This window comes from Phyllobates terribilis, unplaced genomic scaffold, assembly GCF_046119375.1.
Source record: "Phyllobates terribilis strain yellow unplaced genomic scaffold, ASM4611937v1 Scaffold_1024__1_contigs__length_465996, whole genome shotgun sequence".
NCBI classification, from domain to species: Eukaryota; Metazoa; Chordata; class Amphibia; order Anura; family Dendrobatidae; genus Phyllobates; species Phyllobates terribilis.
The window spans coordinates 335545-363011 of record NW_027363784.1 but is presented as its reverse complement, the minus strand read 5'-3'; the positions used below and the strand labels follow the sequence as shown (position 1 = coordinate 363011).

General features: G+C 47.5%; 13 non-coding genes and 1 pseudogene across 13 annotated transcripts; all 14 read left to right on the top strand.

Moving 5' to 3' along the window:
* The first annotated feature begins 389 nt into the window (after window positions 1–389).
* LOC141241795 (U2 spliceosomal RNA) lies at window positions 390–580 on the top strand. Its single transcript, XR_012306491.1, has one exon. It is a non-coding gene; the product is annotated as a U2 spliceosomal RNA (small nuclear RNA).
* A 6175-nt stretch (window positions 581–6755) lies between these two features.
* Window positions 6756–6945, top strand: LOC141241914 (U2 spliceosomal RNA). The gene has a single exon (XR_012306598.1). It is a non-coding gene; the product is annotated as a U2 spliceosomal RNA (small nuclear RNA).
* Window positions 6946–8060: 1115 nt separating this feature from the next.
* On the top strand, window positions 8061–8251 carry LOC141241794 (U2 spliceosomal RNA). The gene has a single exon (XR_012306490.1). It is a non-coding gene; the product is annotated as a U2 spliceosomal RNA (small nuclear RNA).
* Window positions 8252–9366: 1115 nt separating this feature from the next.
* LOC141241793 (U2 spliceosomal RNA) lies at window positions 9367–9557 on the top strand. Its single transcript, XR_012306489.1, has one exon. It is a non-coding gene; the product is annotated as a U2 spliceosomal RNA (small nuclear RNA).
* Window positions 9558–10671: 1114 nt separating this feature from the next.
* LOC141241792 (U2 spliceosomal RNA) lies at window positions 10672–10862 on the top strand. The gene has a single exon (XR_012306488.1). It is a non-coding gene; the product is annotated as a U2 spliceosomal RNA (small nuclear RNA).
* A 1115-nt stretch (window positions 10863–11977) lies between these two features.
* LOC141241936 (U2 spliceosomal RNA) lies at window positions 11978–12055 on the top strand (annotated as a pseudogene).
* A 5564-nt stretch (window positions 12056–17619) lies between these two features.
* Window positions 17620–17812, top strand: LOC141241883 (U2 spliceosomal RNA). The gene has a single exon (XR_012306575.1). It is a non-coding gene; the product is annotated as a U2 spliceosomal RNA (small nuclear RNA).
* Window positions 17813–18927: 1115 nt separating this feature from the next.
* LOC141241791 (U2 spliceosomal RNA) lies at window positions 18928–19118 on the top strand. The gene has a single exon (XR_012306487.1). It is a non-coding gene; the product is annotated as a U2 spliceosomal RNA (small nuclear RNA).
* Window positions 19119–20230: 1112 nt separating this feature from the next.
* LOC141241790 (U2 spliceosomal RNA) lies at window positions 20231–20421 on the top strand. The gene has a single exon (XR_012306486.1). It is a non-coding gene; the product is annotated as a U2 spliceosomal RNA (small nuclear RNA).
* Window positions 20422–21536: 1115 nt separating this feature from the next.
* LOC141241789 (U2 spliceosomal RNA) lies at window positions 21537–21727 on the top strand. Its single transcript, XR_012306485.1, has one exon. It is a non-coding gene; the product is annotated as a U2 spliceosomal RNA (small nuclear RNA).
* A 1112-nt stretch (window positions 21728–22839) lies between these two features.
* LOC141241841 (U2 spliceosomal RNA) lies at window positions 22840–23030 on the top strand. The gene has a single exon (XR_012306535.1). It is a non-coding gene; the product is annotated as a U2 spliceosomal RNA (small nuclear RNA).
* Window positions 23031–24145: 1115 nt separating this feature from the next.
* Window positions 24146–24336, top strand: LOC141241788 (U2 spliceosomal RNA). Its single transcript, XR_012306484.1, has one exon. It is a non-coding gene; the product is annotated as a U2 spliceosomal RNA (small nuclear RNA).
* Window positions 24337–25451: 1115 nt separating this feature from the next.
* Window positions 25452–25642, top strand: LOC141241787 (U2 spliceosomal RNA). The gene has a single exon (XR_012306483.1). It is a non-coding gene; the product is annotated as a U2 spliceosomal RNA (small nuclear RNA).
* Window positions 25643–26756: 1114 nt separating this feature from the next.
* On the top strand, window positions 26757–26947 carry LOC141241786 (U2 spliceosomal RNA). The gene has a single exon (XR_012306482.1). It is a non-coding gene; the product is annotated as a U2 spliceosomal RNA (small nuclear RNA).
* The last annotated feature ends 520 nt before the right edge of the window (window positions 26948–27467 follow it).

Here is a 27467-nt window from a genome sequence, read left to right as displayed (position 1 = left end):
TATACCTGTGCACAGCAGCAGCCACCTTCAGTCTGCTGCTGGACAGCCAGCAGCAGCAGCAGCAGGAGAGGTATGTAATCAGGAGCCCTCCTGCTAAGGGTAGACAGCTGCTCGTTCCACCCCACCCCCCGCCTTAATTGGTTCTCCTCCCTTCCAACGGTGTTGAGGCGGGTGGGAACAGCAGGGGGTGAAGGTGCTGTGTTTAAAGAGGTGGAGTTATGCAGATCTAAAACGCGTGGATTGCAGCAGCAGCAAGCCGAAAAGTGCAGGCATGTAAGGGATCTAGAGGTTGACAACATGTCTTCTTAACGGGAGTCCAGGAGCTCATCTCCACAAATGGACTTTTCAGGATCCTTGGGTGGCTCCGTAGTTTGAAACCAATTCTGGTTATCGCTTCTCGGCCTTTTGGCTAAGATCAAGTGTAGTATCTGTTCTTATCAGTTTAATATCTGATACGTCCCCTATCTGGGGACCATATATTAAATGGATTTTTAGAACAGGGAGATGGAAAAAGAGCTTGCTCTGTCCACTCCACGCATTGACCTGGTATTGCAGTATCTCCAGGACCGGTGCACCCCTTCTTTAATGCAGTTTCTAAAATCAGAAAGAATTGAATTCAATGTTTTTTGTTCATTTTGCTTGTTTGTCGGATTTTGGGATGGACTCTTTGGCTTTGCTTTTCTTCTCCTCATTGGATTTTTCATGTTCAAAGTTGCAGAAGCCAGATTACAAGCTCATTTTGGTTCAACTTCAGCAACTGTGCATTGCATTGCCATGTAATGTGATGCAATGCTATCTTTCTAGCTCTCCCTTTTTACTTCCTTTTGGATAAACAGACATATTAGGCAAGCATTTTGGAGCTTTCACCTAAATAACTACAGGTGGTGAGATAAGCTGCACAATATAATTGACCTTTCAGTATATTGTTGCACACACACCATCTATTTAGCAAATGCCCTTGTTATCAACAGCAGCCTTTTAAACTCACCTGAGCTAACAGGTATGTGCGCTGGTTACTCTGCTGCGCTTAAAATTTCTTTTTTGGTTTGCTACAATGCCTTTTCTGAAACGTTGTCTCCTTCTGCTGGAACACTGACTTCTTTCATTTAATGCCTGCAGACTATAAAAGAGAACCCAACCCAAAAAGTTTGGTTGATTAGTCTGTGGCATTCTGTTAAACTGTTGCTTATGGCGGTCTCTGTGAGCTTCTCAGTGACATTCAGCCAGCCAGGTATCCTGTCTGCAGTAGATGGAATGTGGCAATGGAACGCTGGCTGCGCGTGTCATAATAGGCTCTGAGCCTTTATATACCTGTGCACAGCAGCAGCCACCTTCAGTCTGCTGCTGGACAGCCAGCAGCAGCAGCAGCAGGAGAGGTATGTAATCAGGAGCCCTCCTGCTAAGGGTAGACAGCTGCTCGTTCCACCCCACCCCCCGCCTTAATTGGTTCTCCTCCCTTCCAACGGTGTTGAGGCGGGTGGGAACAGCAGGGGGTGAAGGTGCTGTGTTTAAAGAGGTGGAGTTATGCAGATCTAAAACGCGTGGATTGCAGCAGCAGCAAGCCGAAAAGTGCAGGCATGTAAGGGATCTAGAGGTTGACAACATGTCTTCTTAACGGGAGTCCAGGAGCTCATCTCCACAAATGGACTTTTCAGGATCCTTGGGTGGCTCCGTAGTTTGAAACCAATTCTGGTTATCGCTTCTCGGCCTTTTGGCACGATCTATCAGGTTTACCTGTGTGGTCTTGCCTGTGAGGTGCTCTTGGTACCCTTTCTCTCGGCCTGGGGGGATCGTTCCTTTTCGGAGGGACTTAACCCCCCTGCTGCTATTGGGAGGAAGGATTAGTCCGGGAGCAACGGGAAGGGATCCCATGAAGGCTTGCGCCTTTCAGAGAGAAGAGTCGGTACGTTCCTGAGTGAAGGATGCCGGCAACGCTCACATATTCATCGGGTGATGCCCGGATGCGGAACACCGTGAGGATTGAAGTTGGAGCAGGATCGAGGACGGAGAAGAATTTGTATTACATCTGCCATAGGATTCTGCTTGGAGTTCTGGAGTTTCGGCGGGAAGACATATTCTGCTTCCAGGACAATGAGTACAAGGGGACTTACACCATCACCTTCAAGAGCCAGGGATGCTGTCACCAACTCGTACAAAAGGTAAATGAGAAAAACTACTTGGATGAATTGGATGGACTAACCTTTTGTCTCTTGTATGCCTATGACGAGATCCCTATCGTGGTGCATTTCCCGAACCCCTTTGTGGAAGCTGCAGACATCTCGACCTACCTTATCCGTTATTGTGACGATCTGAGATACCTGGGCACTGTGAAGAACGCGGTAGGCTTCTGGTGCGGCAAGAGGAGGTACATGGCCCGTCTAAAGAGGGACCCAAGCGGAGTGGGAGGAATGCTACACCCTCCCTCAACATTTGTGATCGGTAAGAGCAGAGGCTACTTATTTTACCCTGGAATGCCGGTATGTTGCAGGAACTGTGGACAAATGGGTCATACCCAAACGTCCTGCATGGGCAGGAAAGTAGACCGCTGCAATAATTGCAGCTGTTACGGACATTTAATGAAGGACTGTCCCGTTGGGAGGAAATGCAATCTTTGTGGTGAGGCGGGGCACATGTTCCGAGGATGCCCCAACAGGACCAGGACCAGGACCTACGCAGAAGCTGCATCTTCTGCAGCTGAGCCGATGCGCCCGCCGGTCTTCACTGGCGGGCCGGCGTCGGAGGGCGGTTCGAAGGGCGAGAAGGCTGGGATGGAGCAGGGAGCCGGAGGCCCCTCTGGGGCGGCCCCTGCATCGAAGTCCCTTAACGATGGGCGGACCTCGCATGGACCGGAGCGGAGGGGTCCTCCTTCTGGGAGGGTATCCTCCGTGTCGATGGTTCCCGATACCGATCCTGTTGGGCTGGAGGGTGGTGCCCCTGTGCGGTTGGCTACAGGGGACCACGCAGCGATGGCCTCAGGATCTTCCAGGGCGATTAGCCAGCCAGATGAGGGGGCTTTGCTTCTAGGTGGCGAACATCAGGGAATCGGTGTTGGTGATCTTATCCTGATGGACCAGTCTCTCCCGCTGGAGGAGGTGGAGGAAGAGGAGGACTGTACCAGTGACCTGGTGGAGTCTGCCCCGAAAAAGAGACGGAATGTCGAAGCCCCAGCGTCTCCTGGAATGTGGCTGGGAACCGTGACCTACGAGGGGGCAACCGCCGGCTCACAGAATATCGAGTCGTTTGGGTCCTCTAGCCCGGATGTCCTGGAGCAATTTGACATACAGGGCTTTGAGTCAGGTGTCCTCATGGAAGATCCACCACCCTGACCTATGAATGCCGACATTAAGACTTGTCTCACTGAATGTGAGGTCATTAAAGAGCCCAGTTCGTAGGGCTGCTCTATTCAAGTATTTAGAAACCGCTGACTTTGACATTTGTTTATTACAGGAATGCGGGATACAACATGCACTAAATTATAATGACATCAAGACAGATTGGAGACTGGGGCCCTCCATCTGGTCTGGCTCCAATGACAACAAGTCAGCGGGGGTGGGCTTCCTCTGTCGTGGGAGAAATATTACTGTAAATGCTGTCACAGAAATAGTACCAGGCAGAGTGGTTTTAGTGCATTTTAAATTTAATGGTTTTACCCTACGTGTAATAAATATTTATGCTCCCCCTGATAAGCAAGAGAGAATTAATTTATTTGGGATATTGCCATTGTACTGTACTGGGTCATCTCCCCTGATCGTAGGGGGTGATTTTAATTGTCTTTGTGCTAGTGAACAACGAGCGGGGGGTGACCCTTTACGCAAATTGGATAAGTCATGTCATCTATTGAAAGATTTTATAACTGATTTTAAATTATGCGATGCGTGGAGGTCACTCCTGCCGACGGACCCTGGTTATACGTGGTCCGGAAGAGGGGTGTCCTCCAGGATCGATTTTATTTTCCTATCAGATGATTTTAACCCTGTAAAATGTGTTTTAACATCAAATATATTTTCTGACCATAAGGGCTTGGAGGTGCACCTAGAATACCGGGATGAACAGAGGGTCAACAGGGGCCTCTGGCGTCTAAGTACTTACCTGCTGGAGGACCCTCTGATTCGACAAGACTTTGGTAAAGCCTATCAAGCCTGGCGGCGACAAAAACCTTCTGATGCCCCTATGGTAACCTGGTGGGAAAATTTGAAAAAAAAAGTCAGAATGTTTTTTATAAAAGCAGGGAGACGTAAAGCTAGAGAGAAAAAAAGATGTTTTAGTGATCTTAACACCAAACTACAAACACTTTTTAAATTCAAAGAGCTAGGGGTGGAGGTGGGAGATGATATTGCTAGCCTAAAAACTGAAATCCAGAACTGCATAGACACAAAGGGGAAAGAGATTATTTTTAACTCTAGAGTGCAGCACTTGGAGGAGGGGGAGAAGTGCTCTCGCTTCTTCTTCAAAAAAGTCATGGATAAAAGAGAAGTGATCACAAATCTAGAGGGTGAAACATCTATGCAGGGAATGTTGAATGCTACTTTTAACTTTTATAAGCATCTTTTTAGTAAAAAGTGTATAGATGAGTCCTTTTTATCTGATGCTCTTAATGATCTCGATTTTAAGTTAAATTTTACAGACCAGGAGTTTTTAGAACGCGATATTGTTTTAGAGGAATTATTTTATGTTTTTAAAAGTTTCTCTAAGGGCAAAGCACCTGGGTGTGATGGACTACCTGTAGAGTTTTATCTTACTTTTTGGGACATTTTAAAAGAGGACCTTTTTATGCTTTTTAAAGAAGTTTTTATTTCTGAACAGTTGCCATTTTCGTGGAGGAGAGGAGTGGTGTCTTTGATATATAAAAAAGGTGATCGCAGTGCTCTAGCGAATTGGAGACCCATAACTCTCCTAAACGTTGATTACAAGGTACTTGCTAAGGTGGTTGCAAACCGGCTCAGGAATGTCATTGCCAAACTAATCCAGCCTGAGCAGGTTTGTAGTGTACCAGGCAGAAGTATTTCAGAGGTTTTAAACGTATTAAGGGATGTAATTTGGTATTCCAGAGACCGGGGTCAAAATGTAGCCCTTTTAGCCCTAGATTTTGAAAAAGCTTTCGATAGAGTCTCTCATAGATTTCTTTTTAGAGTTTTAAAAAGAATGGGTATCCCTAATATGCTTTTAAATTGTATTAAGATTTTATATAAAAATTGTTTTAGTCAAATTTCTCTTAATGGCTTTTTAACAGATGGAGTTCCCCTTGAGTCCGGAGTGAAGCAGGGATGCCCCTTGTCGCCCATCCTGTTCATCTGCGCCATGGAGCCCCTGCTGAGCGCAATAAGAAAAGACAAAGTGATTAGAGGGGTTCCTGTTCCTGGCGGAGGTGGCAGTGATGTGAGAGTCTTTGGCTACATGGATGACGTGACGGTTGTGTGCGTGGACCCTGCTTCCCTCCGGAGGGCGGTGTTGCGCATTGATTTTTTTTCCCAGGCATCCGGTTTTAAACTTAATTTAAATAAATCTGAATGTCTGACTTTGGGATCCTGGGACACCGCCCAACTCCCGCAGCTCACTATAAAACGAGACAATGTAAAAATTCTTGGAGTTGTTTTTAACGAGGAGAATGTGGGAACTCAAAGCTGGGAGAATGTCATAGAAAAAATGTCAAAGAAAATATCATTTTGGGGTTTGAGGTCCCTAACAATGGAGGGGAAAATTTTAATTATAAAATCAGTGTTGTTACCCCTCATACTGTATATAGCTATGGTGTACCCCCCCTCTGATGTTTTAATTAAAAAAATGACTAGGATGATCTTTATGTTTTTATGGAACTCCAAAATGGAAAAATTAAGGAGAGAAATAATGAGGAAGAATAAAATGAACGGCGGAAGGGATGTTCCCGACTTACATATTTATTTGTATTTAAATTATTTCTGCTTTTGTTTCAAACATTTTAATGGTAATAGTGCGCTAAGTTATTTTTTAAAATATACTTGTGGGATGATTTTTAAAAGATGGTTTAAGTTGTCGTTGAATTCCCCTGTTTTACTATGCCCCCCCAAACACCAAGCAATCTTAGAAAAGACTGTTCGATTTTATAGCCTTGGTGATTTTAATATGGACATTTTTAAAGACCGCAAGAAGCTTTTATCTTTTCTGAGGAGGAATGAAGATGTGACCCCCATAGTAAATTTCTCAGAAGAGAGATCGAAGCAAGTTTGGAAGAATGTCTTCGGGAAATTCTTAGCAAATGGACATAAGGACATCGCATGGATGGTGGTCCACCAGTGCCTCCCCACCAGAGAGTTTCAACACAGGAGAGGCCTGGTGGCCAGAGCAAAATGCCCCAGAGACTCATGTGTTTATGACGAAACCACCTTGCACCTTATGTGGAATTGCCCATTTGCACAGGAACTTTGGCACAAAGTTGGGATTCTTTTAAAATGGACTTGCGGTTTAAGAGATTTTAACCATGAATATGTTTTATATGGCCTTTTTAAATGTCCGACCCCTCAACAGTATTGTATATGTTGGTGTATGATTAACTGTTTTAAAGACGCCCTTTGGAAGGCACGCAATATTTTACTTTTTAAACGTGACGCTATTTCTGTGAAGGATTGTCTTAAAATTGCTTTTAGCCAGATGTATATTTATTACTTGAGGGATGTGAAATGTATTGGGAGAAGGGATGCCAATCGTATATGGGGTTTTTATGGGTGGAATTCTGTGTTTTAATAATGTACTGTTTGTGTTGTTGTTTTTGATTGTAAACCATCTTTTACGCACTTAATAAAATATGTTGAAACCTGATCTGTTCTTATCAGTTTAATATCTGATACGTCCCCTATCTGGGGACCATATATTAAATGGATTTTTAGAACAGGGAGATGGAAAAAGAGCTTGCTCTGTCCACTCCACGCATTGACCTGGTATTGCAGTATCTCCAGGACCGGTGCACCCCTTCTTTAATGCAGTTTCTAAAATCAGAAAGAATTGAATTCAATGTTTTTTGTTCATTTTGCTTGTTTGTCGGATTTTGGGATGGACTCTTTGGCTTTGCTTTTCTTCTCCTCATTGGATTTTTCATGTTCAAAGTTGCAGAAGCCAGATTACAAGCTCATTTTGGTTCAACTTCAGCAACTGTGCATTGCATTGCCATGTAATGTGATGCAATGCTATCTTTCTAGCTCTCCCTTTTTACTTCCTTTTGGATAAACAGACATATTAGGCAAGCATTTTGGAGCTTTCACCTAAATAACTACAGGTGGTGAGATAAGCTGCACAATATAATTGACCTTTCAGTATATTGTTGCACACACACCATCTATTTAGCAAATGCCCTTGTTATCAACAGCAGCATTTTAAACTCACCTGAGCTAACAGGTATGTGCGCTGGTTACTCTGCTGCGCTTAAAATTTCTTTTTTGGTTTGCTACAATGCCTTTTCTGAAACGTTGTCTCCTTCTGCTGGAACACTGACTTCTTTCATTTAATGCCTGCAGACTATAAAAGAGAACCCAACCCAAAAAGTTTGGTTGATTAGTCTGTGGCATTCTGTTAAACTGTTGCTTATGGCGGTCTCTGTGAGCTTCTCAGCGACATTCAGCCAGCCAGGTATCCTGCCTGCAGTAGATGGAATGTGGCAATGGAACGCTGGCTGCGCGTGTCATAATAGGCTCTGAGCCTTTATATACCTGTGCACAGCAGCAGCCACCTTCAGTCTGCTGCTGGACAGCCAGCAGCAGCAGCAGCAGGAGAGGTATGTAATCAGGAGCCCTCCTGCTAAGGGTAGACAGCTGCTCGTTCCACCCCACCCCCCGCCTTAATTGGTTCTCCTCCCTTCCAACGGTGTTGAGGCGGGTGGGAACAGCAGGGGGTGAAGGTGCTGTGTTTAAAGAGGTGGAGTTATGCAGATCTAAAACGCGTGGATTGCAGCAGCAGCAAGCCGAAAAGTGCAGGCATGTAAGGGATCTAGAGGTTGACAACATGTCTTCTTAACGGGAGTCCAGGAGCTCATCTCCACAAATGGACTTTTCAGGATCCTTGGGTGGCTCCGTAGTTTGAAACCAATTCTGGTTATCGCTTCTCGGCCTTTTGGCTAAGATCAAGTGTAGTATCTGTTCTTATCAGTTTAATATCTGATACGTCCCCTATCTGGGGACCATATATTAAATGGATTTTTAGAACAGGGAGATGGAAAAAGAGCTTGCTCTGTCCACTCCACGCATTGACCTGGTATTGCAGTATCTCCAGGACCGGTGCACCCCTTCTTTAATGCAGTTTCTAAAATCAGAAAGAATTGAATTCAATGTTTTTTGTTCATTTTGCTTGTTTGTCGGATTTTGGGATGGACTCTTTGGCTTTGCTTTTCTTCTCCTCATTGGATTTTTCATGTTCAAAGTTGCAGAAGCCAGATTACAAGCTCATTTTGGTTCAACTTCAGCAACTGTGCATTGCATTGCCATGTAATGTGATGCAATGCTATCTTTCTAGCTCTCCCTTTTTACTTCCTTTTGGATAAACAGACATATTAGGCAAGCATTTTGGAGCTTTCACCTAAATAACTACAGGTGGTGAGATAAGCTGCACAATATAATTGACCTTTCAGTATATTGTTGCACACACACCATCTATTTAGCAAATGCCCTTGTTATCAACAGCAGCCTTTTAAACTCACCTGAGCTAACAGGTATGTGCGCTGGTTACTCTGCTGCGCTTAAAATTTCTTTTTTGGTTTGCTACAATGCCTTTTCTGAAACGTTGTCTCCTTCTGCTGGAACACTGACTTCTTTCATTTAATGCCTGCAGACTATAAAAGAGAACCCAACCCAAAAAGTTTGGTTGATTAGTCTGTGGCATTCTGTTAAACTGTTGCTTATGGCGGTCTCTGTGAGCTTCTCAGCGACATTCAGCCAGCCAGGTATCCTGCCTGCAGTAGATGGAATGTGGCAATGGAACGCTGGCTGCGCGTGTCATAATAGGCTCTGAGCCTTTATATACCTGTGCACAGCAGCAGCCACCTTCAGTCTGCTGCTGGACAGCCAGCAGCAGCAGCAGCAGGAGAGGTATGTAATCAGGAGCCCTCCTGCTAAGGGTAGACAGCTGCTCGTTCCACCCCACCCCCCGCCTTAATTGGTTCTCCTCCCTTCCAACGGTGTTGAGGCGGGTGGGAACAGCAGGGGGTGAAGGTGCTGTGTTTAAAGAGGTGGAGTTATGCAGATCTAAAACGCGTGGATTGCAGCAGCAGCAAGCCGAAAAGTGCAGGCATGTAAGGGATCTAGAGGTTGACAACATGTCTTCTTAACGGGAGTCCAGGAGCTCATCTCCACAAATGGACTTTTCAGGATCCTTGGGTGGCTCCGTAGTTTGAAACCAATTCTGGTTATCGCTTCTCGGCCTTTTGGCTAAGATCAAGTGTAGTATCTGTTCTTATCAGTTTAATATCTGATACGTCCCCTATCTGGGGACCATATATTAAATGGATTTTTAGAACAGGGAGATGGAAAAAGAGCTTGCTCTGTCCACTCCACGCATTGACCTGGTATTGCAGTATCTCCAGGACCGGTGCACCCCTTCTTTAATGCAGTTTCTAAAATCAGAAAGAATTGAATTCAATGTTTTTTGTTCATTTTGCTTGTTTGTCGGATTTTGGGATGGACTCTTTGGCTTTGCTTTTCTTCTCCTCATTGGATTTTTCATGTTCAAAGTTGCAGAAGCCAGATTACAAGCTCATTTTGGTTCAACTTCAGCAACTGTGCATTGCATTGCATGTAATGTGATGCAATGCTATCTTTCTAGCTCTCCCTTTTTACTTCCTTTTGGATAAACAGACATATTAGGCAAGCATTTTGGAGCTTTCACCTAAATAACTACAGGTGGTGAGATAAGCTGCACAATATAATTGACCTTTCAGTATATTGTTGCACACACACCATCTATTTAGCAAATGCCCTTGTTATCAACAGCAGCCTTTTAAACTCACCTGAGCTAACAGGTATGTGCGCTGGTTACTCTGCTGCGCTTAAAATTTCTTTTTTGGTTTGCTACAATGCCTTTTCTGAAACGTTGTCTCCTTCTGCTGGAACACTGACTTCTTTCATTTAATGCCTGCAGACTATAAAAGAGAACCCAACCCAAAAAGTTTGGTTGATTAGTCTGTGGCATTCTGTTAAACTGTTGCTTATGGCGGTCTCTGTGAGCTTCTCAGCGACATTCAGCCAGCCAGGTATCCTGCCTGCAGTAGATGGAATGTGGCAATGGAACGCTGGCTGCGCGTGTCATAATAGGCTCTGAGCCTTTATATACCTGTGCACAGCAGCAGCCACCTTCAGTCTGCTGCTGGACAGCCAGCAGCAGCAGCAGCAGGAGAGGTATGTAATCAGGAGCCCTCCTGCTAAGGGTAGACAGCTGCTCGTTCCACCCCACCCCCCGCCTTAATTGGTTCTCCTCCCTTCCAACGGTGTTGAGGCGGGTGGGAACAGCAGGGGGTGAAGGTGCTGTGTTTAAAGAGGTGGAGTTATGCAGATCTAAAACGCGTGGATTGCAGCAGCAGCAAGCCAAAAAGTGCAGGCATGTAAGGGATCTAGAGGTTGACAACATGTCTTCTTAACGGGAGTCCAGGAGCTCATCTCCACAAATGGACTTTTCAGGATCCTTGGGTGGCTCCGTAGTTTGAAACCAATTCTGGTTATCGCTTCTCGGCCTTTTGGCTAAGATCAAGTGTAGTATCTGTTCTTATCAGTTTAATATCTGATACGTCCCCTATCTGGGGACCATATATTAAATGGATTTTTAGAACAGGGAGATGGAAAAAGAGCTTGCTCTGTCCACTCCACGCATTGACCTGGTATTGCAGTATCTCCAGGACCGGTGCACCCCTTCTTTAATGCAGTTTCTAAAATCAGAAAGAATTGAATTCAATGTTTTTTGTTCATTTTGCTTGTTTGTCGGATTTTGGGATGGACTCTTTGGCTTTGCTTTTCTTCTCCTCATTGGATTTTTCATGTTCAAAGTTGCAGAAGCCAGATTACAAGCTCATTTTGGTTCAACTTCAGCAACTGTGCATTGCATTGCCATGTAATGTGATGCAATGCTATCTTTCTAGCTCTCCCTTTTTACTTCCTTTTGGATAAACAGACATATTAGGCAAGCATTTTGGAGCTTTCACCTAAATAACTACAGGTGGTGAGATAAGCTGCACAATATAATTGACCTTTCAGTATATTGTTGCACACACACCATCTATTTAGCAAATGCCCTTGTTATCAACAGCAGCCTTTTAAACTCACCTGAGCTAACAGGTATGTGCGCTGGTTACTCTGCTGCGCTTAAAATTTCTTTTTTGGTTTGCTACAATGCCTTTTCTGAAACGTTGTCTCCTTCTGCTGGAACACTGACTTCTTTCATTTAATGCCTGCAGACTATAAAAGAGAACCCAACCCAAAAAGTTTGGTTGATTAGTCTGTGGCATTCTGTTAAACTGTTGCTTATGGCGGTCTCTGTGAGCTTCTCAGCGACATTCAGCCAGCCAGGTATCCTGCCTGCAGTAGATGGAATGTGGCAATGGAACGCTGGCTGCGCGTGTCATAATAGGCTCTGAGCCTTTATATACCTGTGCACAGCAGCAGCCACCTTCAGTCTGCTGCTGGACAGCCAGCAGCAGCAGCAGCAGGAGAGGTATGTAATCAGGAGTCCTCCTGCTAAGGGTAGACAGCTGCTCGTTCCACCCCACCCCCCGCCTTAATTGGTTCTCCTCCCTTCCAACGGTGTTGAGGCGGGTGGGAACAGCAGGGGGTGAAGGTGCTGTGTTTAAAGAGGTGGAGTTATGCAGATCTAAAACGCGTGGATTGCAGCAGCAGCAAGCCGAAAAGTGCAGGCATGTAAGGGATCTAGAGGTTGACAACATGTCTTCTTAACGGGAGTCCAGGAGCTCATCTCCACAAATGGACTTTTCAGGATCCTTGGGTGGCTCCGTAGTTTGAAACCAATTCTGGTTATCGCTTCTCGGCCTTTTGGCTAAGATCAAGTGTAGTATCTGTTCTTTTAAGAACACAAGAGCTACGATCTACACTTGACGAGAGCGATCGAACTCGGAAGGAGAAGAGCTTCGGAGCCCAGCTGACATCGGAGAAGGAAGGCGGATATCGGTGGGAGGAAGAAGCTCTAAAGAATCCAGAAGAAGACGAAGACTCGGAGAAGAATCGGGCTGTCCTGTGGAATCTTCGAGGAAGAAAATCATCGAGACAAAGACCTTTCGGGGAATTTGTCCAGAACACGACGGGAGAAGAATCTGCATAGCTCCACCCATTCCGGGAAGAGTTCCAGCTCCAGCTCCAAGAAGTAACTGCAGGAGGAAAGCCATGGCAAGCGCTGCGAGGAAGGCTGAAAAGAAGAGCCTGGAGCAGGGGACAGCCAGGAGGGCCCAGCCAGGAGCCGATTCTGACCCCAAGGACTCTGCCTCCACGACTGGCCAGCAGAAGGGACCCCAGAAGCCCCACCACGAAGCTCCAGCCCTGGAGCCATGGATGCGGCAGACGGTGGCCCTGAAGCTGAAGGAAGTGGATGGGAGGGTGCCGGACATGTCCTCGGACGTGTTCTGCCAGAAGATGCTGCTGGATCGAGGCTTCTCCAGGTCGGACACCCTCAGCATCCAGACCTTCTTGACGGGGATCTTCTTCGTCACCTTCGCCACTGTGAACACCTGCAGGAGGTTCTGGGAAATGGTAAGCGCAAAAGGACCGGATAATTCTTTCTCTGCCTTTACAGGTAGCTGCCCTATCCAGAGGGACGAAAGGAGGATCACGGTCTCCATGCGCAACCCGCACACCCCAGGCCAAGACATCTGTACCTTCCTGAGACGCTTCTGTTTGGTTGTGAAGGAACCCTCTCACATCCTGAATGGACTCGGCTTCTGGACAGGTAAGTGGTCGGTGACCGTTAGACTTCACAGGGACCTGGCGTACTCAGACGGACTTCGGCACCTGCCCCCGACATTCTCCCTGGGCAACTCCTACGGCCTCATCTATTACCCGGACATGCCGCGGAACTGCAGGAGATGCGGCAAGAACGGCCACGAGATGAAGGACTGCAAGGAGGATGCCTGCAGGATTTGTCGAGTGACGGGACACAGCTCGAAGGACTGCCCGAAGAAGACGTCCTGCAACCTGTGTGGGCTGGCGGCTCATCTATACAAGGATTGCCCCAAGCGTGAGAGATCCTGGGCATCGGTGGTTGGGACGACCCCAGCTCCGGAGGACAAGGCCCCAACGACCAGGCCTGTGAAGGTCAAGGACGCGACAACCAAGGCCCCAGCGGCCAAGGCCGAGATGACCAAGGCCAAAGCGGTCAAGGAGTCGGTGGCCAAAGCCCCAGCGACGGTCCCAACAGCTCCGAAGCAGAAGAAAAAGTCAAAGGAGGGTAAGAGTTCTGTCACCCCTCTCTCGATCCCTCCCCCTGCCACCCCCGTCCAATCCCCCCCCACCCCGGCCACCCCTGCTGAGGATTCCACTTCCTCTTCCTCCTTCCCCTACTCCTCAGCAGGTGTCCTTTCCCCTGCCCCGGCAGCCACTCTCCCTCCCCAGACCATGGTAGCGGTGGAATTAACCTTTCCTCCACCCGCCGCTATCTATTCCGAGGAGGATTTTCCCCTTCTTGTCTCCCCAGTTCCAACCCGGGGAAAGAGGAAAGTGGAGGACAGCCCTGCTACTGAATCCTCCAAAAAGAAGATTCTGGATTTCGTAGGCGAAAAGGAGGATACCCTCCCTGAGCCAGAAGAGATGGAGCACATGGTTGAGACCCTGGTGGCCGAGCCAGAAGAGGAGGAACTGGTGGTCGCCGAGATCGAGGCCGCGCTGCTTGACCAGATGGAGGAAGAGGGCCTGCTGGTGATCCCGTCACCAGCAGTCAACACCGACGAGGGACCACCCGACCGGAGTGGTAACTAAGGTGTATTGCCTGCGCTAACTTTTTCTTTTTTCCCTACATGATGGCTAATATTAACTTATTTTCCATTAATGTCAGGAGCATCAAGGACAAGTTCAGACGTCAGACTATTTATGCCTTCCTTACTTCCCAGTTGTGTGATGTTTATATGTTGCAGGAATGTTCCCTTCCCTCCTCTAGGTCCTTCAAACATCTGGCCAGGGAGTGGTCCCACGGTCCATCCTACTGGTCCGGTGGGGGTGACTGCAAGTCTGCGGGGGTCGCAATTCTGATCAGGGGGGGCGCATTCACGCTTGAGTCCGTCCAGGAGCTCATCTGCGGCAGGGCTCTTGTTGTAGATGGCAACTGGGCAGGAGAACCTGTCAGGTTCATCAACGTGTATGCGTCCCCACTGAAGAATGAGCGTTTGGAGCTTTTCCAGACCCTGCGGCTTCAGCTTGCCACCACCAGGACCTTAGTGATGGCCGGGGATTTCAACTGCCCCATCGAGGAGGATGGTCGTAGTTCTGGCACATCTGCCAAGTTGGACATCACGTCCAAGCTGCTCATCGAGATGGTAACCGAGGCCTCTCTTCAGGACGTGGTGGGCTCCATGGGGAGAGGCTCCACGAACTATTCGTGGAGCCGACCCGATGGCTCACTCCGCTCCAGGATTGACTTTGTGTTCACCTCTCGGGCAGTCAGGCAGAGTAGGCGCTCGATGGTCCCCTGCTTCTTCTCCGACCACAGAGCCATTCACTTACAAGGTGTCCTCGGCGACGGTTTTCCGTCCGGCCCCGGCTCCTGGAAGCTGAATTGTGCTCTGCTGGCTCAGGATGAAGTCGTGGAGGAGCTGAGAGCAGCCTACGCAATGTGGCAGTCCTACAAGGGTAGCTTCCAAACAGTCTCTGATTGGTGGGAATATGTTAAACTTGAGTTTCGCTGTTTCTTTCAGGCCAAGGGTCGACAACAGGCGTGTGAGAAGAGGAGGGACTTCAGAGGGCTGCAGCGCGAGCTGCGGTCGCTGCAGGACCTTCTTCACTGCGGCTGGGACGTGAGGGAGGAGCTGGAGGAGACCAAGAAGAGCCTGAAAAGGCACTTTGAGGAGGAGTCCAAGCGAATCGTCTTCCGTTCCAAAGTGGAGAATCTGGAGAAGGGTGAGAAATGTAACTCATTCTTTTTCAGGAAACTTCATGCCGGTCACACGCCCCTGAACGAGCTGCGAGACGAGAGCGGAAACATGCGACGTGGGAAGGAGGACGTGATGAGGGTCGTCAGCGACTTCTACAGCAAACTCTACTCCCACAAGACTACCGACCCCGACGCTGCTGATAAGTTCCTGTCAGGTATCACTAACCATCTTGATCCTGCAGGCACGGCAGCCTTGGACAAACCTCTGATGGTGGGCGAATTGCTCTCTGCCGCTAAATCCTTTAGGACCGGCAGGACCCCGGGCAGTGATGGTCTTCCAGCGGAGCTCTATGTAGCGCTGGGAGACCTCATCTGTCCGGACCTGTTGGACCTGTACGAGGAGATGGTGGTGGAGGGTAGAATGCCTCCATCTTTGAGGGAAGGAATGGTCACGATCCTGTACAAGCGGAAGGGAGAGAGGTGCGACCTGAGGAATTGGCGTCCCATCACTCTGCTCAACGTGGACTACAAGATCCTGGCCAAGACGATGGCGACACGACTTAAGACGGTCATCAGACGGATCATCCACCCGGACCAGACCTGCGGCATTCCTGGACGTCGCATCGCAGACAGCCTCGCTCTCGTGCGGGACACGGTCGAGTACATCAAGGTCCGCCGCGCACACGCGGCCCTGGTCTCCTTGGATCAGGAGAAGGCCTTCGACCGGGTTTCCCACGAGTTCATGGGCCGAGCTCTGCACCGGTTAGGTTTGGGTAACATGTTTTGTTCGTATGTCCGTCTGATGTATTTTGATATCCACAGCTCGGTGTTGGTGAACGGCTGGAAGACTGACCCCTTCCCTGTCCTCTCTGGGGTCAGACAAGGCTGCCCTCTATCACCTCTTCTTTTTGTTTGTGTTATAGAACTCTTCGCAGAGGCTATCCGGCAGAATGGAGAGATCAGAGGGATCACCGCACCGGGTCCGGGACGACACGAGGTCAAGTGCTCGCTCTACATGGACGACGTCACCGTCTTCTGCGCTGATCGTGGTTCAGTCGACGCCCTCGTCCAGACGTGTGAGAGGTTCGGCCGGGCTTCAGGGGCCAAAGTCAACTGCAGGAAGTCGGAAGCCATGCTCTTCGGGGATTGGCAGCCGGCCTCCTCCGCCCTCTTCCCCTTCAACATTCAACCGGATTTCCTCAAGGTGCTGGGAGTCTGGTTCGGGAAGGAAGGAGCGGCCCTCAAGTCCTGGCAAGAACGCTTGGCCAAAGTGAAGCAACGGATCGGACTCTGGAGCCTCAGACACCTCACTTGTGAGGGTAAGGCACTCGTCCTGCGTAATGAGGTCCTGCCCGTCTTGCAGTACACGGCGCAGGCCTGGCCCCCACACGTCACTGTGTGCAGGGCCATTACCAGGACAGTGTTTCACTTTGTCTGGGGATCCAAGATGGACAGAGTCAGGCGGGCCGTCATGTACAAGGAGCCTCGCAAGGGTGGGAAGGGCGTTCCAGATATCCCCACCCTCCTGCGATCCTCTTTTGTGTGTGATTGTGTCCGCCGGACTTTGCAAGTCAAGAATGGCTCCGCGGGCAGGTCCATGTCTCGCTTTTTCCTGCTTCCTCTTTGGAGGCGACTCGGCTGGGACAAGTGGGACAGCTCCTTCCCCTACAACTGGACGACGCCATGGTTCTACGGAGACGTCGTTCGATTTGTGGGGGAACATCAACTGGAGGGACTCAAGCCCGACTTGTGGAAGCCCAAAACTATCCACAAGCTCATCAGAGCCAAGGATGACGTGGAGAACATCACAGGACTTCACCAGGACACGCTGGAGACTGTGTGGACAAATGTGTCGTCTGACAGGCTGACCAACGGGCACAAGGACTTGTCGTGGATGGCGATTCAGGGCGGACTGCCCGTCCGGTCATTCATGCATGCCCGGAACCTGTGCAAGACCCGGTACTGCCCAAGGTGCCCCTTCGTGGAGGAAACATCTTTGCACACTTTTTTGGACTGCGGATTTGCACAGCGCCTGTTGACTGCCCTTGAGGACGACCTGAGGAACTCTGTCCCCAGGGCGAGCCTATCGCACCATTCTGTGCTTTACGGACTCTTCCCTGGGGTTCATACCGTCGGAGCCATCCAGGAGGCTTGGCGCCTTATGAACTGCTTCAAGGATGCCGTTTGGGTCGCCAGGAACCGGCTCATCTTGAGGAGGGAGAGGATGTCCATCCAGGACTGCCGCAGGCTGATCCACAGCCTGCTCAGAGACTATTCCATCGTGGACGGTCCGGAGGACGAGGATGAGGACTAAACCCCTCCTCCCCCTCTCCCCTTATGTGTCTTGTCTTTTAATAAAGCTTCGGGCCTGTGATTTTCCCCTCCCCATCCCCTTTTTCCCAATCCCCATCTCTTATCACGATTCTTCGTACTGTATTGATTGACATGCTTTTTCTTTCAGATTGAGTGTTTTGTGTAGCATAGGGGTGTGATGTGTCTAGTTAGTGCGTCGTATCCTCATGCTATGTAAATATGATGTAGAATTCTGTGTGTACTGGGCTGCGGCACTGTACACTGTCTGTTAACTTATTTTTTGTGCTAATAAAAGATATATTCAATCAAAAAATCTGTTCTTATCAGTTTAATATCTGATACGTCCCCTATCTGGGGACCATATATTAAATGGATTTTTAGAACAGGGAGATGGAAAAAGAGCTTGCTCTGTCCACTCCACGCATTGACCTGGTATTGCAGTATCTCCAGGACCGGTGCACCCCTTCTTTAATGCAGTTTCTAAAATCAGAAAGAATTGAATTCAATGTTTTTTGTTCATTTTGCTTGTTTGTCGGATTTTGGGATGGACTCTTTGGCTTTGCTTTTCTTCTCCTCATTGGATTTTTCATGTTCAAAGTTGCAGAAGCCAGATTACAAGCTCATTTTGGTTCAACTTCAGCAACTGTGCATTGCATTGCCATGTAATGTGATGCAATGCTATCTTTCTAGCTCTCCCTTTTTACTTCCTTTTGGATAAACAGACATATTAGGCAAGCATTTTGGAGCTTTCACCTAAATAACTACAGGTGGTGAGATAAGCTGCACAATATAATTGACCTTTCAGTATATTGTTGCACACACACCATCTATTTAGCAAATGCCCTTGTTATCAACAGCAGCCTTTTAAACTCACCTGAGCTAACAGGTATGTGCGCTGGTTACTCTGCTGCGCTTAAAATTTCTTTTTTGGTTTGCTACAATGCCTTTTCTGAAACGTTGTCTCCTTCTGCTGGAACACTGACTTCTTTCATTTAATGCCTGCAGACTATAAAAGAGAACCCAACCCAAAAAGTTTGGTTGATTAGTCTGTGGCATTCTGTTAAACTGTTGCTTATGGCGGTCTCTGTGAGCTTCTCAGCGACATTCAGCCAGCCAGGTATCCTGCCTGCAGTAGATGGAATGTGGCAATGGAACGCTGGCTGCGCGTGTCATAATAGGCTCTGAGCCTTTATATACCTGTGCACAGCAGCAGCCACCTTCAGTCTGCTGCTGGACAGCCAGCAGCAGCAGCAGCAGGAGAGGTATGTAATCAGGAGCCCTCCTGCTAAGGGTAGACAGCTGCTCGTTCCACCCCACCCCCCGCCTTAATTGGTTCTCCTCCCTTCCAACGGTGTTGAGGCGGGTGGGAACAGCAGGGGGTGAAGGTGCTGTGTTTAAAGAGGTGGAGTTATGCAGATCTAAAACGCGTGGATTGCAGCAGCAGCAAGCCGAAAAGTGCAGGCATGTAAGGGATCTAGAGGTTGACAACATGTCTTCTTAACGGGAGTCCAGGAGCTCATCTCCACAAATGGACTTTTCAGGATCCTTGGGTGGCTCCGTAGTTTGAAACCAATTCTGGTTATCGCTTCTCGGCCTTTTGGCTAAGATCAAGTGTAGTATCTGTTCTTATCAGTTTAATATCTGATACGTCCCCTATCTGGGGACCATATATTAAATGGATTTTTAGAACAGGGAGATGGAAAAAGAGCTTGCTCTGTCCACTCCACGCATTGACCTGGTATTGCAGTATCTCCAGGACCGGTGCACCCCTTCTTTAATGCAGTTTCTAAAATCAGAAAGAATTGAATTCAATGTTTTTTGTTCATTTTGCTTGTTTGTCGGATTTTGGGATGGACTCTTTGGCTTTGCTTTTCTTCTCCTCATTGGATTTTTCATGTTCAAAGTTGCAGAAGCCAGATTACAAGCTCATTTTGGTTCAACTTCAGCAACTGTGCATTGCATTGCCATGTAATGTGATGCAATGCTATCTTTCTAGCTCTCCCTTTTTACTTCCTTTTGGATAAACAGACATATTAGGCAAGCATTTTGGAGCTTTCACCTAAATAACTACAGGTGGTGAGATAAGCTGCACAATATAATTGACCTTTCAGTATATTGTTGCACACACACCATCTATTTAGCAAATGCCCTTGTTATCAACAGCAGCCTTTTAAACTCACCTGAGCTAACAGGTATGTGCGCTGGTTACTCTGCTGCGCTTAAAATTTCTTTTTTGGTTTGCTACAATGCCTTTTCTGAAACGTCTCCTTCTGCTGGAACACTGACTTCTTTCATTTAATGCCTGCAGACTATAAAAGAGAACCCAACCCAAAAAGTTTGGTTGATTAGTCTGTGGCATTCTGTTAAACTGTTGCTTATGGCGGTCTCTGTGAGCTTCTCAGCGACATTCAGCCAGCCAGGTATCCTGCCTGCAGTAGATGGAATGTGGCAATGGAACGCTGGCTGCGCGTGTCATAATAGGCTCTGAGCCTTTATATACCTGTGCACAGCAGCAGCCACCTTCAGTCTGCTGCTGGACAGCCAGCAGCAGCAGCAGCAGGAGAGGTATGTAATCAGGAGCCCTCCTGCTAAGGGTAGACAGCTGCTCATTCCACCCCACCCCCCGCCTTAATTGGTTCTCCTCCCTTCCAACGGTGTTGAGGCGGGTGGGAACAGCAGGGGTTGAAGGTGCTGTGTTTAAAGAGGTGGAGTTATGCAGATCTAAAACGCGTGGATTGCAGCAGCAGCAAGCCGAAAAGTGCAGGCATGTAAGGGATCTAGAGGTTGACAACATGTCTTCTTAACGGGAGTCCAGGAGCTCATTTCCACAAATGGACTTTTCAGGATCCTTGGGTGGCTCCGTAGTTTGAAACCAATTCTGGTTATCGCTTCTCGGCCTTTTGGCTAAGATCAAGTGTAGTATCTGTTCTTATCAGTTTAATATCTGATACGTCCCCTATCTGGGGACCATATATTAAATGGATTTTTAGAACAGGGAGATGGAAAAAGAGCTTGCTCTGTCCACTCCACGCATTGACCTGGTATTGCAGTATCTCCAGGACCGGTGCACCCCTTCTTTAATGCAGTTTCTAAAATCAGAAAGAATTGAATTCAATGTTTTTTGTTCATTTTGCTTGTTTGTCGGATTTTGGGATGGACTCTTTGGCTTTGCTTTTCTTCTCCTCATTGGATTTTTCATGTTCAAAGTTGCAGAAGCCAGATTACAAGCTCATTTTGGTTCAACTTCAGCAACTGTGCATTGCATTGCCATGTAATGTGATGCAATGCTATCTTTCTAGCTCTCCCTTTTTACTTCCTTTTGGATAAACAGACATATTAGGCAAGCATTTTGGAGCTTTCACCTAAATAACTACAGGTGGTGAGATAAGCTGCACAATATAATTGACCTTTCAGTATATTGTTGCACACACACCATCTATTTAGCAAATGCCCTTGTTATCAACAGCAGCCTTTTAAACTCACCTGAGCTAACAGGTATGTGCGCTGGTTACTCTGCTGCACTTAAAATTTCTTTTTTGGTTTGCTACAATGCCTTTTCTGAAACGTTGTCTCCTTCTGCTGGAACACTGACTTCTTTCATTTAATGCCTGCAGACTATAAAAGAGAACCCAACCCAAAAAGTTTGGTTGATTAGTCTGTGGCATTCTGTTAAACTGTTGCTTATGGCGGTCTCTGTGAGCTTCTCAGCGACATTCAGCCAGCCAGGTATCCTGCCTGCAGTAGATGGAATGTGGCAATGGAACGCTGGCTGCGCGTGTCATAATAGGCTCTGAGCCTTTATATACCTGTGCACAGCAGCAGCCACCTTCAGTCTGCTGCTGGACAGCCAGCAGCAGCAGCAGCAGGAGAGGTATGTAATCAGGAGCCCTCCTGCTAAGGGTAGACAGCTGCTCGTTCCACCCCACCCCCCGCCTTAATTGGTTCTCCTCCCTTCCAACGGTGTTGAGGCGGGTGGGAACAGCAGGGGGTGAAGGTGCTGTGTTTAAAGAGGTGGAGTTATGCAGATCTAAAACGCGTGGATTGCAGCAGCAGCAAGCCGAAAAGTGCAGGCATGTAAGGGATCTAGAGGTTGACAACATGTCTTCTTAACGGGAGTCCAGGAGCTCATCTCCACAAATGGACTTTTCAGGATCCTTGGGTGGCTCCGTAGTTTGAAACCAATTCTGGTTATCGCTTCTCGGCCTTTTGGCTAAGATCAAGTGTAGTATCTGTTCTTATCAGTTTAATATCTGATACGTCCCCTATCTGGGGACCATATATTAAATGGATTTTTAGAACAGGGAGATGGAAAAAGAGCTTGCTCTGTCCACTCCACGCATTGACCTGGTATTGCAGTATCTCCAGGACCGGTGCACCCCTTCTTTAATGCAGTTTCTAAAATCAGAAAGAATTGAATTCAATGTTTTTTGTTCATTTTGCTTGTTTGTCGGATTTTGGGATGGACTCTTTGGCTTTGCTTTTCTTCTCCTCATTGGATTTTTCATGTTCAAAGTTGCAGAAGCCAGATTACAAGCTCATTTTGGTTCAACTTCAGCAACTGTGCATTGCATTGCCATGTAATGTGATGCAATGCTATCTTTCTAGCTCTCCCTTTTTACTTCCTTTTGGATAAACAGACATATTAGGCAAGCATTTTGGAGCTTTCACCTAAATAACTACAGGTGGTGAGATAAGCTGCACAATATAATTGACCTTTCAGTATATTGTTGCACACACACCATCTATTTAGCAAATGCCCTTGTTATCAACAGCAGCCTTTTAAACTCACCTGAGCTAACAGGTATGTGCGCTGGTTACTCTGCTGCGCTTAAAATTTCTTTTTTGGTTTGCTACAATGCCTTTTCTGAAACGTTGTCTCCTTCTGCTGGAACACTGACTTCTTTCATTTAATGCCTGCAGACTATAAAAGAGAACCCAACCCAAAAAGTTTGGTTGATTAGTCTGTGGCATTCTGTTAAACTGTTGCTTATGGCGGTCTCTGTGAGCTTCTCAGCGACATTCAGCCAGCCAGGTATCCTGCCTGCAGTAGATGGAATGTGGCAATGGAACGCTGGCTGCGCGTGTCATAATAGGCTCTGAGCCTTTATATACCTGTGCACAGCAGCAGCCACCTTCAGTCTGCTGCTGGACAGCCAGCAGCAGCAGCAGGAGAGGTATGTAATCAGGAGCCCTCCTGCTAAGGGTAGACAGCTGCTCGTTCCACCCCACCCCCCGCCTTAATTGGTTCTCCTCCCTTCCAACGGTGTTGAGGCGGGTGGGAACAGCAGGGGGTGAAGGTGCTGTGTTTAAAGAGGTGGAGTTATGCAGATCTAAAACGCGTGGATTGCAGCAGCAGCAAGCCGAAAAGTGCAGGCATGTAAGGGATCTAGAGGTTGACAACATGTCTTCTTAACGGGAGTCCAGGAGCTCATCTCCACAAATGGACTTTTCAGGATCCTTGGGTGGCTCCGTAGTTTGAAACCAATTCTGGTTATCGCTTCTCGGCCTTTTGGCTAAGATCAAGTGTAGTATCTGTTCTTATCAGTTTAATATCTGATACGTCCCCTATCTGGGGACCATATATTAAATGGATTTTTAGAACAGGGAGATGGAAAAAGAGCTTGCTCTGTCCACTCCACGCATTGACCTGGTACTGCAGTATCTCCAGGACCGGTGCACCCCTTCTTTAATGCAGTTTCTAAAATCAGAAAGAATTGAATTCAATGTTTTTTGTTCATTTTGCTTGTTTGTCGGATTTTGGGATGGACTCTTTGGCTTTGCTTTTCTTCTCCTCATTGGATTTTTCATGTTCAAAGTTGCAGAAGCCAGATTACAAGCTCATTTTGGTTCAACTTCAGCAACTGTGCATTGCATTGCCATGTAATGTGATGCAATGCTATCTTTCTAGCTCTCCCTTTTTACTTCCTTTTGGATAAACAGACATATTAGGCAAGCATTTTGGAGCTTTCACCTAAATAACTACAGGTGGTGAGATAAGCTGCACAATATAATTGACCTTTCAGTATATTGTTGCACACACACCATCTATTTAGCAAATGCCCTTGTTATCAACAGCAGCCTTTTAAACTCACCTGAGCTAACAGGTATGTGCGCTGGTTACTCTGCTGCGCTTAAAATTTCTTTTTTGGTTTGCTACAATGCCTTTTCTGAAACGTTGTCTCCTACTGCTGGAACACTGACTTCTTTCATTTAATGCCTGCAGACTATAAAAGAGAACCCAACCCAAAAAGTTTGGTTGATTAGTCTGTGGCATTCTGTTAAACTGTTGCTTATGGCGGTCTCTGTGAGCTTCTCAGCGACATTCAGCCAGCCAGGTATCCTGCCTGCAGTAGATGGAATGTGGCAATGGAACGCTGGCTGCGCGTGTCATAATAGGCTCTGAGCCTTTATATACCTGTGCACAGCAGCAGCCACCTTCAGTCTGCTGCTGGACAGCCAGCAGCAGCAGCAGCAGGAGAGGTATGTAATCAGGAGCCCTCCTGCTAAGGGTAGACAGCTGCTCGTTCCACCCCACCCCCCGCCTTAATTGGTTCTCCTCCCTTCCAACGGTGTTGAGGCGGGTGGGAACAGCAGGGGGTGAAGGTGCTGTGTTTAAAGAGGTGGAGTTATGCAGATCTAAAACGCGTGGATTGCAGCAGCAGCAAGCCGAAAAGTGCAGGCATGTAAGGGATCTAGAGGTTGACAACATGTCTTCTTAACGGGAGTCCAGGAGCTCATCTCCACAAATGGACTTTTCAGGATCCTTGGGTGGCTCCGTAGTTTGAAACCAATTCTGGTTATCGCTTCTCGGCCTTTTGGCTAAGATCAAGTGTAGTATCTGTTCTTATCAGTTTAATATCTGATACGTCCCCTATCTGGGGACCATATATTAAATGGATTTTTAGAACAGGGAGATGGAAAAAGAGCTTGCTCTGTCCACTCCACGCATTGACCTGGTATTGCAGTATCTCCAGGACCGGTGCACCCCTTCTTTAATGCAGTTTCTAAAATCAGAAAGAATTGAATTCAATGTTTTTTGTTCATTTTGCTTGTTTGTCGGATTTTGGGATGGACTCTTTGGCTTTGCTTTTCTTCTCCTCATTGGATTTTTCATGTTCAAAGTTGCAGAAGCCAGATTACAAGCTCATTTTGGTTCAACTTCAGCAACTGTGCATTGCATTGCCATGTAATGTGATGCAATGCTATCTTTCTAGCTCTCCCTTTTTACTTCCTTTTGGATAAACAGACATATTAGGCAAGCATTTTGGAGCTTTCACCTAAATAACTACAGGTGGTGAGATAAGCTGCACAATATAATTGACCTTTCAGTATATTGTTGCACACACACCATCTATTTAGCAAATGCCCTTGTTATCAACAGCAGCCTTTTAAACTCACCTGAGCTAACAGGTATGTGCGCTGGTTACTCTGCTGCGCTTAAAATTTCTTTTTTGGTTTGCTACAATGCCTTTTCTGAAACGTTGTCTCCTTCTGCTGGAACACTGACTTCTTTCATTTAATGCCTGCAGACTATAAAAGAGAACCCAACCCAAAAAGTTTGGTTGATTAGTCTGTGGCATTCTGTTAAACTGTTGCTTATGGCGGTCTCTGTGAGCTTCTCAGCGACATTCAGCCAGCCAGGTATCCTGCCTGCAGTAGATGGAATGTGGCAATGGAACGCTGGCTGCGCGTGTCATAATAGGCTCTGAGCCTTTATATACCTGTGCACAGCAGCAGCCACCTTCAGTCTGCTGCTGGACAGCCAGCAGCAGCAGCAGCAGGAGAGGTATGTAATCAGGAGCCCTCCTGCTAAGGGTAGACAGCTGCTCGTTCCACCCCACCCCCCGCCTTAATTGGTTCTCCTCCCTTCCAACGGTGTTGAGGCGGGTGGGAACAGCAGGGGGTGAAGGTGCTGTGTTTAAAGAGGTGGAGTTATGCAGATCTAAAACGCGTGGATTGCAGCAGCAGCAAGCCGAAAAGTGCAGGCATGTAAGGGATCTAGAGGTTGACAACATGTCTTCTTAACGGGAGTCCAGGAGCTCATCTCCACAAATGGACTTTTCAGGATCCTTGGGTGGCTCCGTAGTTTGAAACCAATTCTGGTTATCGCTTCTCGGCCTTTTGGCTAAGATCAAGTGTAGTATCTGTTCTTATCAGTTTAATATCTGATACGTCCCCTATCTGGGGACCATATATTAAATGGATTTTTAGAACAGGGAGATGGAAAAAGAGCTTGCTCTGTCCACTCCACGCATTGACCTGGTATTGCAGTATCTCCAGGACCGGTGCACCCCTTCTTTAATGCAGTTTCTAAAATCAGAAAGAATTGAATTCAATGTTTTTGTTCATTTTGCTTGTTTGTCGGATTTTGGGATGGACTCTTTGGCTTTGCTTTTCTTCTCCTCATTGGATTTTTCATGTTCAAAGTTGCAGAAGCCAGATTACAAGCTCATTTTGGTTCAACTTCAGCAACTGTGCATTGCATTGCCATGTAATGTGATGCAATGCTATCTTTCTAGCTCTCCCTTTTTACTTCCTTTTGGATAAACAGACATATTAGGCAAGCATTTTGGAGCTTTCACCTAAATAACTACAGGTGGTGAGATAAGCTGCACAATATAATTGACCTTTCAGTATATTGTTGCACACACACCATCTATTTAGCAAATGCCCTTGTTATCAACAGCAGCCTTTTAAACTCACCTGAGCTAACAGGTATGTGCGCTGGTTACTCTGCTGCGCTTAAAATTTCTTTTTTGGTTTGCTACAATGCCTTTTCTGAAACGTTGTCTCCTTCTGCTGGAACACTGACTTCTTTCATTTAATGCCTGCAGACTATAAAAGAGAACCCAACCCAAAAAGTTTGGTTGATTAGTCTGTGGCATTCTGTTAAACTGTTGCTTATGGCGGTCTCTGTGAGCTTCTCAGCGACATTCAGCCAGCCAGGTATCCTGCCTGCAGTAGATGGAATGTGGCAATGGAACGCTGGCTGCGCGTGTCATAATAGGCTCTGAGCCTTTATATACCTGTGCACAGCAGCAGCCACCTTCAGTCTGCTGCTGGACAGCCAGCAGCAGCAGCAGCAGGAGAGGTATGTAATCAGGAGCCCTCCTGCTAAGGGTAGACAGCTGCTCGTTCCACCCCACCCCCCGCCTTAATTGGTTCTCCTCCCTTCCAACGGTGTTGAGGCGGGTGGGAACAGCAGGGGGTGAAGGTGCTGTGTTTAAAGAGGTGGAGTTATGCAGATTTAAAACGCGTGGATTGCAGCAGCAGCAAGCCGAAAAGTGCAGGCATGTAAGGGATCTAGAGGTTGACAACATGTCTTCTTAACGGGAGTCCAGGAGCTCATCTCCACAAATGGACTTTTCAGGATCCTTGGGTGGCTCCGTAGTTTGAAACCAATTCTGGTTATCGCTTCTCGGCCTTTTGGCTAAGATCAAGTGTAGTATCTGTTCTTATCAGTTTAATATCTGATACGTCCCCTATCTGGGGACCATATATTAAATGGATTTTTAGAACAGGGAGATGGAAAAAGAGCTTGCTCTGTCCACTCCACGCATTGACCTGGTATTGCAGTATCTCCAGGACCGGTGCACCCCTTCTTTAATGCAGTTTCTAAAATCAGAAAGAATTGAATTCAATGTTTTTTGTTCATTTTTGTTATGCACACGCCCGGACTGACTGGCGTGTGCGGGTGTTGTGGTTCCACTGGACCATGGACCGGAGAGTGCCTGGAGGGGCGTGACTAAGTATCTGGCCGATCCGACCAAGGTGGCACGACGGCATACGACGCCAGTGCACCAGGGAGAAACCGGGCAGAGGGACCAGGTGCTACTCCAGGTCAAACTCCGGACACGGGGGTTGACCCACACTGGAATTACTGGAACAGGCAGGTTAGGCTGGCACAGACTGGTGGATGTAAGCAAACACGGCAGGTATGCAGAGGGGTGGATACAGGCGAGTATGCAGGCAGGGAGGTACTGGCCGAAAGGACGGGCTGGAGCACAGAAAGGTTAAGACCCAGTACAGACTGGGTCACAGAACCGCAGATGCGGTAGACAACCACAGCAGAGAGGGAACGCCCAAAGCGGTGGGCAAGAACAGAGCAGGACGGGGCTGCA